Source organism: Periplaneta americana, chromosome 7 (assembly GCF_040183065.1).
Source record: "Periplaneta americana isolate PAMFEO1 chromosome 7, P.americana_PAMFEO1_priV1, whole genome shotgun sequence".
NCBI lineage: Eukaryota > Metazoa > Arthropoda > Insecta > Blattodea > Blattidae > Periplaneta > Periplaneta americana.
In genome coordinates, this window is record NC_091123.1 from 147,596,406 (window position 1) to 147,610,917 (window position 14,512).

General features: G+C 38.3%; 1 protein-coding gene across 2 annotated transcripts in view; it reads right to left on the minus strand.

Annotated features, from left to right (window-relative positions):
• LOC138703560 (oxidative stress-induced growth inhibitor 1-like) overlaps positions 1-14,512 on the minus strand; it is a 113,118-nt gene that overhangs the window by 61,729 nt on the left and 36,877 nt on the right. For both annotated transcript variants that reach the window (XM_069831529.1, XM_069831525.1), the window contains exon 2: positions 6,166-6,222. The gene's annotated coding sequence lies outside the window, so the exon portion shown is untranslated. The remainder of the gene's footprint in view (positions 1-6,165; positions 6,223-14,512) is intronic.

Below are 14,512 nucleotides of genomic sequence, written 5' to 3' on the forward strand. Positions count from 1 at the left end.
TATTACAATTTTACTGAGCGAGAGGAAGATCGGTTTTTTTCGTCAACGTATTAAGAGAATGTTCATGGACAAGTTTCTGCACAAAACACGTCCTTCTTTCGTTCAGTAAAATTGTAATAAATTCTCAAAAAGAACTATCACAATATTACTCGTATCACAATATTACCAACCTTTACCCTAATTGTTCAGTATTGTCTCGCAAGTTAAATGTGACCTGTGCCAAATTTTCAATAATTTTTTATGTTGTGTAATGGAAATAGTATATTGTATATGAAACTATTTCCTGCCGCTGTACAACTTATGATGTAGAGGGGAGTAGAAAACATCAAAGACGCCACTTTTTTCTTGACCAGAAGAATAAGTAATATATCTGAGGGAGGGATGAACTTTAAAACGTGAACTACAGACTGGAACAGCACACGTTAATAGTGAATACTTTAATTTGCTAAGTACAGACATTTTCATGAGTGTATATTTAAATTTGTGAGAAAATTTCCTGGTGAAAATATTCAAAGCAAGTCAATGATAAAGGGACTTTATTCTGCAGTTTGTACATAATGCGATTGTGAATCCAGAATTGTTCTTTTTTACTGACGAAGCACGACTACTTTTATCAGAAAATTCCGGGTTCGATGACGATGGGCAAAGAGCTAGCATCAGGCCGGTACGTGTTGAGGGCAATCCCTGTACTGTTATATCACCACATTAGTTTCACTAATCTCTTGTAAAAGTTTTCTACTAACCAACGAATGCATTGCGGGTAGCATCGACGCAACTCCCATAAGGGACAATGCTGCAATCTTTGTTACAATTCTCAAGTAGTAGGCAGAAGAACATTCCACGCTAACTAAAACGCTTCGTAGTAGTGGTAGTAAATACTTTGTAATCAGTAATGATAAGAGATGTTGCAAAATATTTTAATAAATAAACACTCGATGCATATCACTAATAACTCATTAAAACTTTACGAATATTGCGTATTTATAGTGATATTCATCTTCAAGTTCTGTCATTATTGATTTAAATGCGAATCATTCATTTACAGAGATAATATGACAGGAAGAGGTGGACTTAAAGATAACACTCGATAGGACGGCAGTGATGCGTAAATATAAAATGTCTTCGAATTTTCTGCATGAAATATTTCAATGAAGATTTCCGATCGATTAAAAGACGTCGAGAATTGATCGATTCATTGCTGTAGAGATATTAATTACTCGTATTTCTCGTTTGCAGCTTCAAATGTGCGGAATATGTAGGCCTATATCAGACATTTCAGAAGATGGCATTAATATACTGCTGGCAAAACATGTCTCTTCCCCCAAATAGATACGATATTTGCATGCAGGTAACCATTTTATCGATTTTATTTTTTTATTTTATTGGGTTATTTTACGACGCTGTATCAACATCTAGGTTATTTAGCGTCTGAATGAAATGGTGATAATGCCGATGAAATGAGTCCGGGTCCAGCACCGTATTGGGTTGAGGGAAAACCCCGGAAAAAAACCTCAACCAGGTTACTTGTCCCGACCGGTATTCGAACCCGGGCCACCTGGTTTCGCGGCCAGACGCGCTGACCGTTACTCCACAGGTGTGGACCATTTTATCGATCATCTATCTATTCTCTAATATCAGAGTTTTTTCTCTTGTACGGAGGAGGGACCCGAAGGCTTACACTGCAGCCTGAGGCTTATTGTGCTTACTATTTCTACTCTGTGAATAGTCGAACGCCGAAAATACAGCACGCTCCACCGTGAATTTAACCCGGGTTATGGTATGGATATGTGAATTAATTATGGCGAAATGAGTCCGAGGTCCAACGTCGAAAGTTACCCAGTAAATTCTGCTTCAATTGGTTGAGGGAAAACCCCGATAAAACCCCAACCAGGATTTGAGCCCGGGCCCGCTCGTTACACGGTCAGACGTGCTAACCGTTACTCCACAGCGGTCGATAATATCAGGGTTACTAGATATTTCAGATCAGTCTTTGAAGTAAACGTTCACTGGTCTGCGCCGTACGACCAGCAAGAGCTGCACGAATCGCAATATTTTAGTGGAGCGCGTTCACTGACTAGCATCACCCTTAACGCACGCACCGAATTTTATTTTAAGCTGAATGTGACTGCCAAAGTATAGACTGTTCTGGTTGAACTGTGAACAAAATCAGTAATAATGGTGAAATAATTATTATTGTTGCCTACTTGCTGACCGATGAGGAAAAGAGAAAGAAAAAGTACACGATTTTGGAAACAGATTTTACCTTGGAGAATTTCATACTGGAGGACTCTGACAGAGTCGTTAAAGAACCTAGTAAAAATAATTCGTTGCCGAGGTGGTGTCCTGAAGTATCTAGAAAATATACGACCCGAATATCTTTCACTACAGAGGAACGGAGGATAGCCTATTATCTGTTCGTTAATGACAAATTCACATCACGCAATCGTCTGTGGCGTTCAAAATGTTGAACAAAATTAAACAAAAGCCAGTTTATCCTAGGTATAGGAATGGGCTACTCATTTGTTCACTGCAACTGTAATTGACATTTTAACATTTTAAGCAACACATTTCTTTCTGACATTACGTCTTTTCTTAGCGTTCTCTGTATATGATTTTGCTTTCCCTCAACCTTCTAATTACGTTTTGCGGTTTATGTTCTGTAATGAAATAATTAATCCTTTCTCCTGGGACTTTAAATAATATTCCTTTTGTTTTGTGTATTCCTTTTCAGTATTTTCTATAATGCCCATTTTCACAGTTTTATTCCTACCAGAAATTAAGCATTATTTTTCCACAAATGTTCTTGACTTGCAGAGTATGGCTGATCAATCAGGAAAATTATAATTAGTTTCCAGTTTCAAAACACAACTTGTTATATAGTTTTGAAGACTTAATAGGAGACATGTTGTTTTTCTAAACACGAAAAGGAAATACGATAGGTCTATATGAAACAGATGAGAAACTAATTACTAAGTCTGTGAACAAAGAATGTAATTTGAAGGTAGGACGAGGAGGGATATGATGTGTGATAAGATGACATACTGTTGCGTCATCACTCACAACATAACTCCCAGGATATGGGAACATAGGAATCAATCAGCTGTCGGGGCGCGAAAGAATTTTGCGTTATGTTTGTTGATATGCGGAGTCATCTTGTATTGAATGAAGATTAAAGAGTAGTCAATTATTATTTGCTGACGAAATTGATAGACCTATTATTTTAGCGACAAGTTACAACACTCACGGTTGTTCATTAAACAAAATCTGACGAACTCTGGTGAAACCGATCTTTAGAAAGTTACATCTACGAAGTAAATTTAATGAAAACGACCATCCGTTTAAATTTATTCATCTAGTTTACTAAATATAAATTAACATATTAAGCGCCCCGATTAATAGGGCAAACGACAATCCTCGTTTTAATGTATCGTTCATAATAAGTTCTGCATTTCTATCATATTGAACTTCGTTTTCAACCGACATGTAAAATTTCTTGCTGATACAGATTTTTTTATATTTGCGGAACCGGAGTTGCGGTCTTGAGGTTTCCGTGTTTTATGTAGGCCAAGTATAGTCAAAATCTGTTACGAATTAAGAGTAAACAAGCAAATAGTTACTGCTACACCTCGGTGATTCAATACTCCCATGTCTGGCGTCTTATCAGTGCTGAGTCATGGCGTCATGACGACGCCGCCTTCGCAATATGCGCAGCTATCTGGGCCCCTGCGTCGGCAGTTGGAAATATCGGTCGTCATGGAGATGACAGACACTTTGTAATTATACGCGACAATGCATATGCGTCATCATGTTGCCAATGATATATATATATATTTTTTTTTGTTTCTGGTTCATTTTCTTCAACTGTCATTTGAAATTATTACGCGCCAAAATAAGCTCAACTTTCGTTGGATTGGACACTAAAGGAATTCTTCACTATTCCGAAAAGTAAGATATTCGACTTGACTCATTAACCATACGGCGTAAGTAGATTTGGCGTTAGTTTAGTGATAATATACTGTAGTGGTTATGATCCTAGATGAAGATCAAGAAAAAGGATGACAAACATGTCCCACTCCTAACCAATCTTATAAACCAGGGACATTCATTCCTTTTCCCCCATGGTAAGAACACCCACTCTTCCCCACAATATTAACTCTGGAACTTCGGGCCAAATTTTATTAGGGTCATCTGACAGCTAATTAATTGACTAGTGTCCTAAACTGAGACAATTCATCCTGTCTGTGGTTTTCCATGGTTTTCCTAAAGCGTTAAGACAAATGTCGGAAAAAGCTCAAAAACATATGACCACCGACCTACACACCCATTCCGTCCACAACTGTGGAGTAACGGTTAGCGCGTCTGGCCACGAAACCAGGTGGCCCGGGTTCGATTCCCGGTCGGGGCAAGTTATTTGGTTGAGGTTTTTTTCCGGTGTTTTCTCTCAACCCAATATGAGCAAATGCTGGGTAACTTTCGATGCTGGACCCCGGACTCATTTCACAGGCATTATCACCTTCATCTCATTCAGACGCTAAATAACCTGAGATGTTGATAAAGCGTCGTAAAATAACCTATAAAATAAAATAAACACCCATTCCTACACAATTTTTGGCATTGTTCCAAATTAAAGTCTTGTGAATCTGAGCCTTGCCTTTCGCATATTGCCTTCGGTACTCGGCGAGTTTACTCGAGTATTACTCGCACAGTGCAATGGTTCGAATCCCTTCTCCTGCGAGGACAGCGGCTTCCCAATCGTCCCACTCGATGTACAGGCTTTCAACATCTTCGGCTGTTCTGTCGTGCTTCTCCCCCACCTCATGTGATAGCTATTAGGTTACGTCCATTTTCGGCGAAACTCGGAGTGAGACAAATGGTCAGCAGGTTTGGAGCTCACATATTCATTTTTTCTCAGCTCCAAATTCCCTGGAAAGGACGTCTTTTAAACGTTTCTCCTCCCATTTCCCCATTGACATTGGCACTGACTGCGGCGTAATACTCTCCCCAGGCTTTTAACATCTTCGGCGATTATGTCCTGCTGTTCAGTCGTGGAACGGGACATTCCTTCCTCTCACGTGGCAGATATGTTACGTGTATCTTCGGCTTCTCCCCCTCTTCAACATTATTGTGAGACAAGTGGTCAAAAGGCTTGGAGCTCACATAGAGACTTTCTCTCTCAGCTCCAAATTCCCTTGCGGAGTCATGTACCTTTAATTGTTTCTCCTCTCATTTCTCAACTTCTTTCATTCATACTTCTAACGACACTCTACATATTATCAGGGAGGAGATCAGAAAATGGAAAGATACAGGCTAATTATCCTTCCAAAAACTTCCAACTTTCTACATTATATACTGCGTGTTCAGTTCAAAGTGTGTCATGGCTCGCTGTATGACGTCATGTGGCTAGCCGATTAGCCTAGACAATTCAATCTTCCTACACTTCCGCAGAGGCATATTACCTATGTGCAAGAGAAGTTGCCTAGCAAGTACGGCGTTCATTCTGAAGAGTACTTACCGATACGTACGGTAACGCCGGTAGTGGCAGGAATGTGAATTGTTTGGAAACACGTACTGGGGTGAGTTTTTTTCATACTGTCGGGATATGGGGAGAGGGTTAAGACGAATACTTACGTACAGTATTTGTTGACATTAACTTCGACGGTCAACATGGACACGGAGCATTTGACTTGTATTGTGGAATGTTGCCGTACGCAACCGATGATAACAAATACCCTGCGTACGACTTACCCGAGCAAAACACAGTTCGAAAGAGGTTATGGTAGCACACAGACCGTACAGACCGCCATATGTTGCTACGACGTTCAAGTCATACCGTACAAGTTTTCAAGTTCAGATTGAACGCCTTGATTAATAGGCAACTTCTCTGACATAAGAGCTGAAACTCGCTTCAAATCGCTGACTCACAACAGTGACGTCATGACACTTTGAAATGAACACCCAGTACTTGGTAGGAGTCAGCAGGACACTGTGAATCTGCCTAACAAATGACGTCACATGGACAACAGACATCTGCGCCGCGAGCTTCAAGCTTTTAACAGTCCTTTGCATACAAGTATGCGCACATCGCAACCGAATAATTTATAGTGATGATGATGATGATGATGATGATGATGATGATGGTAGCAACAATAAACGTACAGTACTCACCAGATCGAAGGCTGCTGGACTGAATGGCACCACCGTGGTCCGAAGGAACGCACGTTCCTGCAACACAAAAACGAGCAAAGTGTATACAGATCGAAGAACTGCGTCGTAACTCGTACTGGACGGCATCACCAGGGCAACGCCGCCGTCAGTACAACAGGGCCACAGGTGAAAAAAGACAAGTGGTCAATATCAACTTTATCCTTGTATTCGACTGGAAGAGAAACTTGTTTCTCCTCTCCGGACGAGCACGCGCTCAAGCAGTGAGGACGAGAATTCTGTGTAATGATAGTAATGATCACAGCCATTATGCTGGTGATACTGTAGCTATTTTTACTGGTCGTCAACTGCGAGGTTACCTAGCACGTCGGTGGAATTGATGACAGACAGATGATTCGCCACCAATTGCATGACAGTTGCCTAGTTTAGGAAAGTCTCGGAAAGAGCCCTAGTACTTTCGTCAGAAGACAAAGGGAAGTAAGCGCCAAAAACATGGATTTTTAGGTTATGGTTGATTCATATATAGGATTTCATGTTTGTTTTTATGTTGGTACAGTCCGAGCGTTCAATTAATACCCAGCCGGTGTGAAAGACGACCCGTGCGTTTTTTTAAAGCGCTTCAGTAAAACGCTTCATGCCTTTGCTGCAGCAAAATGAGGGCCGAAAAAAAACGCAATTAGGTCAACTGACTGCAAAATGGGAGGCAATTAATATTGACATCTATTACTGCAGTAATAAATTTAACCTTAAAAGAATCGAAGATGTTAAATAATTTCGACTTCCATGATAATGACATTGAATTATTATTACTAAACGATTTTAACAAAAATAAACGTTGCAAAAGACCAAAACATGCATTCCGCCATGATGGATCGTGCAGCAAACTCGTAAAGCGATGTTTTGATTTGCTGCACGGTTGCTGGAGCGACGGTGAAGCAAATGTAATAAAAGACCGGTCTTGCTGCAGCGCTTTAGTTCTTGTTTAAAAAAAACGCACCTGACGTTTTCCTTTGAAGAGATAAGATAAGAATTTGTTTACTGACTAGGCCTTCTAAGATGCCGTTCCAATCACAAGGGTGGTAACATATGTCTACCAATAATGCGTTAGAATTTGTAATTGACGTTCTGATATCTACTCTACGTGGTCATATCTCGAGTTGATTGGTAACGACAAAAAAGTTAATAAACTTAATTAAAAGCCACCTTACAGCTTAAAACGTATTCACTGTGGATGGTGGTGGTAGAAATAAAAGTATTTATATTGGTATGAAAATAATAGAACTAGGTACTGTTCTCCAACCAGGAGATAAACCGTGAAAGGAATGTGCTTACTACTGCGTCATCTATTGGAGTGAAGTAGATAGATAATATTACCGTTATAATGTCAGTTTAAAAACATGCGTTCTCTTGCATATGTTATTTCCTTTATGGAGGGATTAAAAGACCAGAAAATTAACTGTGATCTAATTTTGTAACTGGGGTAGTATAAAAATGTGTATATCAGTGTTATCGTTTGTGCTTTGAGAGATAGCCAATAGAGATACGAGTACCCACATGTGTGATCTTATGACATCAATAATTATTCACAGCATCACCCCGCTGCGTCTCATTCCCTGGAGACTTTCTCGTGGTTGGAGTACAGTACAATCTTTACAACCACAACATTACAACAATGCTTGACATTACAAATATCTATGCATGCAAAAAAGGTTTAACCCCCTGAGTCCTGAGTGTATAGTATACTATACTATATCATACTCCATACATGATTATGATATAAGTATAGTAAACATACCTGCATTTGTGCCCTCAGTGTAACCTGCAGAATTTTTTCAGCAATTTTCCTCATGTCAGTGACTTCTTTTCTAAGTGTAGAATTATACTGATTTATTTAAAAATAAAACAACAAATGTCTCAGGACTCAAGAGGATATCCAACACAAACCCTGCCGATAGAATATTAATTAAACGATTTTACTATAGACTATCCTCGAATTGCAGTAAGGAAGTAAGTATAAAGCTGTGTACAGTAGTGGCAAAAAAAAAAAAAAAAACGGATCGACCGTTGTAACTGATTTCAGAGCCTTGTTCACTCCAGAGCACGATAAACTGGTAACTAAGACTTTCGTGGTTCGAATCCTGCCTGGGAAGGAAACTTTTTTTTGTTCCTTATTCAAATTTATTCCCAATACTTTTCGATTGCTTGTAAAATTCATGTTCTGGGAATAATAAGTTAATTATGTAGTTAAATATCCTGCAATCGAAAAGTATTGGACATAAATTTGAATAAGGACCAAAAAAACGTTTCCTTCCCAGGCAGGATTCGAACCACGAAAGTCTTAGTTACCAGTATATCGTGCTCTAAGTGAACAAGGCTCTGAAATCAGCTACAACGGTCGGTCCGGTTTTTTTTTGCCACTACTGTACAAAGTAAAACATTAATCTCAAAATGGAAATTTTGGACTGAATTCCTTCTGTCTTCTGAGGTAAGAGAAGGTAATCGGTCAAAGAGGGGTTCGAACCCAAGACCGAAAGAAATCTAGGATTGCGAGTCCGACTCGTGGCCCCGAGATTACGTCAGCGAACACGTGATCAGACATTCTTACCTACTATATGTACAATCCAAACGGTGGATGACAACGGCGAAGAAGCAAAATGTATTAGTCTAATCCGGCCAGTCACCAAGTTACGAAACAGCTGTTACATAAGGATGAGCAGGCGGGCTGTGAAGGTGGGAAACTGGATCGATTGGACGCACTGCATACAACGGTTTAATTTTAGAATTCAATATACTCACAAAAAGCAAGAAAACGTCTGAGCTGATCTACCTACGCCCGCCCACTCATTATCTTCTTTCACACAGAGCGAGTTATAATGTCACGCTGACCCACAGCAGACGGTCCCCACCTGTTGTTGATTAGTGGTTCAAACAAAAGAAATCACTTTGCAGATTCCCTAGCCGAAACGTCCTGAGATCGACCTTTGAAGCCTGGTGCACCATGGGAGGGAGGTAATTTATTGAGCTGTAATTAGCTTTAACGTTAACGCATAAAAATTATTGGAGAATCTTTTTTTACCATAATGTGTTTCTTTTTACCGTAAACACTAATATCATGTGAGACCGAATACGGTAAGTAGGCCTACAATAGCGGTCTTTGCCATAAAATAGTTGTTGCCCAATTATTATCTGTCATCGAATACGATAAAGACAAGGAAAATGGAAGAAACACATACATAGTACATTTTGTGTTCAATTTCGAATTTTATCGGCGATTAAAAACTGTAGTAATATACTTAATATGCCTTTAAACATAAAATTACTTATTTTGACAGCATTTGGTACATTTAGCATTTATCGTGATTCCAAAAATCTACCATCACTAAAATTAATCCATGTTTACGTCATATATTAAACTAAATATACATAATGTGATAAGCTAAGATTATTTGTTGAATTGTTGTGAAGATATTTTGTTTCTTGCTTTGTAAACCAATCTTGTCTTTAATGTAGGAAATAATTACATTTTATATTTATACTTCCGCAAATTTGCAGTGTCAGGTTTCCGCCATACTTTGATAAAATGATCCATATGCTCTTTCATGTCTCGCAGTGAGAAAGGTTTTCCAGCTGCAGCACTGTTTTCTCATGAATATCTTTCCACAGATTCAAGTTTTCATAGAGATTAATTGCAATTACTTCACGCATTAATATTAAGTTATCGTTTACATTTAAACGTAGCTTTTCCTGTGTCATTCTGCTCACGATAAACGAATGGGATTGTCGTATCACCGTATCAGGATTTCTGGTAGCGATAATGTGACGCATGCGTAGAACATCGGTTATGTGTCTTTCCTTAAGCGAAAATTCTCTATTGTTTAATGTAATTAATTTTAAAAATGAGAGTGGACGAACAAGGCTTCTTCTAACTATGATTTGAGGCTTTAGAGCGAGGTTTTGTGTATTTGCAATGTTCTAGAAAAATGTAGACACATGTTTATTACATACAGTATGTTCATATAAAAAATCTCGTACCTTGAATAATTTTAGATATGTAGGGAACACGATTTTAAGGAAAAACACGTCGATTTAGTTTTCGAGTGGAACGTTTAAAACCACTGTTGATTGAATATTCTGTTCCACCCCTTCACCCCCACATCCACTTTTTAATTTCAAATTGCACCCCCTATCTTCAGGCACACAATTTTAAAACCGATAATAAACCCTATCCATTTACCAGAAAAAAAATTAATGAAGTCCACCCATTTGATATAATCAGAACATTTAATTCAATAAAGTCGGCCTGAGTAGCGTAGTCGTATAGCGCTGGTTTTCTGTGTTCGATCCTGGCCCAGATCGATGGCATTTAAGTATGCTTAAATGCGACAGGCCCATATCAGTAGATTTACCGGCATGTAAAAGAACTCCTACGGGACAAAATTCCGATACACCGGCGAGGCTGATATAACCTCGGCAGTTGCGAGCGTCGTTAAATAAACCATAATTTAAAATTTTTTAACGAATGATATTAAACAGTATTATGAAGATACTGTGTTATTACTATGTGTACTAGAAAACAATTCTCTTTTTTTCGCTGGTATGACTGGAGTTCCTCTTGTGGAATTGTCTGACGGTTCTTTTTCTTTGTTTGCTTTTTTTTTTAAGTTCATTTAACACGCTTTAACATCTGTCGTATTGCGTGTGTAGGATTTTTGCGTATTTATCAGTAGGCCGTGAACTATTGTGATTCTGCTTCTGTTATCATTTGTTATAAATGGGTTGTATTTATTTTAACCCTATAATTTTATTATTGTTATTCATTAAATGATACATTTCTCGCTCTATTTCAGAACAGAATGAAGTGATTTTTTTTTGTAGGCGGATCCTTTTTAAAATTATGTCCGAATATATAGGGTGCAATTTGAAATTCAAAAGTGGGTGAAGGAGTGGAACGGAAAATTCAATCTGCAGTGGTTTTTAACTTCCTCCTCGAAAAATCTCTGTGTTTTTCCTTGAAATATTGTCCCCTGCCCATCTAAAATTATTCAAGTTGGGAAGTTTTGAATGAACACTCGGTATGTATATCACATGGCCCAAATACCCGAAAAGAATCTTCGTAACAAGGTTTCCTCTTTAAAGAACTTTACACCGTATATTAATTTAGTAGAGAGCGTTGTTAAATTGAAGGGACAGACACATACTGATAGATCTCGAAACTTATACTACATGCATTGCCATGGTAACATGCGACACAAGTCATATGTCAACAGGATGAATTAGTCTAGTTTCCGGCTTGCCTGGCATAAAGAGCTCAGTTTACATTTCCTACAGTTTCCAGTATGCAGACGGGAATTAATAAAATAGCTCAGCGCACGTGTTGGGAACCAAGCAGCCACGTGACGTGCGACATCAGTGACCATGCATTACTGTAATACACACGTAAAATAGACTTTGTTGAAAATAATAAAAAATATATATATTTCGTGTTATTCTCAGATAATTTAATATGTATTAGCCAAATGAGCTTGCACGAAGCCATCAAACCTGTCCCACACGCTAACCGAGAGATGAGTCACATCTGTTAATCATTTCAGAATATTATCCAAAGCCTCAATGGATACGAAGGACTGATCAAGCACAGATAACTTTCGAGCGTTATGTGATCTAACTTTGTTAAACTTCAGTTTCGGAAACAGAAAAATAAAAGCAAGTTGTACACTGTGCGACACGTGATGCGTGCGTCGTGTCTGTTTTGCACGCGACAGCAAGACTCGCTATATTTATCTGAATGCACTCGGTATCTGCTATCTGTAACGTAATCTGCTGGATGATCTTGCAATGTCACGGTTACGCAACGCGCATTGTCTCGGTTAAGGTACAGTAAGTTACACAGTTTATCCCAAGAGTAGAAATTATTACAGATGAAACAATAACAAAAATATTGATACTCGTGGATAGGGTTTTTCCCTGGAGTTCCACCGTTTCCACCAATACTCTCCTTCACTTCATATCGATCGATTCATACATAACATAAAATGGAGCTTTAGTTTCATTAAAGTTCAATGAAGCCAGATGTTTCTCTGTGAAACGTTCACAATAGTGCACCGAATGTTCTCGATGCTAGACGAAGGACGTCTTGCGGCGAGACTCGCTGTAGTATGTGCTATGTTAAAAAAAAAAAAAACTATATTTCTTATGGTCGCCGCGGTCATTTAGTTCCTTACCGACAAATTTTGCACGCATCAATACATGTAACGTCAAGCGGAGCTGTCAGGGTTTTGTTGTAATGATTATACCTGCTGATAATTACCGATATATACACTGATTTTTACCACCCCTTTTCACACTGAATGTATTTTAATGAATTAAAATTGAAATTCCAGTTACTAGCTTTTTTGTTGTCATCGATCAGCTCGCGATATGACAAACTTTTTTTATACTCCACATGAAGTTAACATGAGCACGTCATTTGAAAATGCTAACGCATTATTGGTAGACATGGTTACAGCTTCTTGTGATTGGTACGGTATCTGAGAAGGCCCAATCAATAAACTCTTATCTTATCTCTTCAAAGGAAAACGTCCGCTTTGACAGCGACTGGGTGTTAATTGGACGAGGATACTATACATCATCATCAGTGCAGCGTTGCCAACACGGTGGTTTTCCCACTAAATCTAGTTTTTTTTCTCTCTCTATCGGTGGGGAAAAATTATTGAACGGTGGGCAGTGGGAAATCTAGTTTCTTTTTTTTTTCGCGATCAGATCAGTGGGAATTTGTTTTTTCTTCAAATAACTAAACTCGACTTTGTCCTGTGTTAATATTCCTCGCGTCTGTAGTGAAGAGGAAGCCCCGAATCATACATAGAATATGGAGACGCCACACCATGTTTTAACAGCGATTTTTGGTGTGAAGTTTTTCAGTACAAAGATGCTTAAGATATGAACCCATTCAAAGAATAAGCTAAGTTCGCACTTTCCATGCTCTGTCTTCCGTGGTCAAATGCAGAAGTATAAAGGCTATTTAGCCAGACGAATATAATTAAAACCAAAATTAGAAATAGAATGGGGATAAAGATATCACGGTCAATTTTGACAGTTAAGGCTGCACTAACACGGTGAGGTAAATGTTGCCATGATTTTGACTTGCCTGAACACATTGTAAAAAAAATCGGAACAATGAAAACATGCGACCAGAAACTGCAGGTGCTTCAACTTTCAAAACTGTGGCTGAAATTGAAGAAAAAGAAGATGATAATGATTATGTAGAATCTCTTCTTTTTTAGTTTTGGTAAGTGTTTAACAATTATTTATAGCCTATTACTACTATTTTAAATATGTAATATACATCTAAAAATCTAGTGAGTTTTATGCCATATTTAGTGTTTTTTTTAAGTGTTTAGTGTATTTCTGCAAACTGAAGTTGACAACGCCGCATCAGTGTTTGCTTGACACAGGAGTAAGAGACACATTTGCAGTGAGTACTCTTGCTCTCACGGAGTTGCCACTTCTTTCTGTCTTGTCTTATCTCATCCTTTACAAAGCGCATACAAGGCAGAGGTCATAATTATCCATAAGATGTGGCAGCGTTGTCTCATTTAAAGCCATAATACACTCAAAGTCAATTATATGCCTTTCTTGTATTCCTTGAAAATGAAATCGGAAGTTGTTACGGTTCACCTTAAGCACATCTTCTATTATTAATATCTCGAGTTGATTATATAGGTGAAGGATTTTTAAATATGACACGAACTATAGCATGCGTGGCCATGGCGTCAGTTCCGGACTGTCTACTATTCGGGGATGGTCTGTGTATCTGGTGATCGTTAACTCTGAGGCTTAAAAACCACTCAGAGCTTATCCATCTCACTCCTATCTCCTTGAAAATGTTTGTATGTCAGACATCTATATAATCTACTTGCAGAAAGACCTTCAGGGTAGGAAGCCACGCGTTTACAGCTGAGACGACATGCGTGGTCTCACAACTGCTGAGCTAAGACGGAATGCGTGCTATCAGGCCATTCTCGTATCAACTCGACCAGTCCATAGATAAAACATTTGACGCAATATCAATAAATGGATTCGATATTTGTTTGTATCTTTCAGAGTTAATTGTATCACCGAAGAAAACTGACTCTTATTATTTGAGTTAATAATAATAATAATAATAATAATAATAATAATAATAATAACAATATATCATACAAAAACGTTTATCATGTAGTGGAATTTCGTAAATTAGGATTTTCTGCACTCCAATATTGGTTACTTTGAGATGACCCAAGTACTTAAAGTTTACCATTATTACGTAAATAAACACTTTAACAACTTAAGACACGTACATCAATACACAATA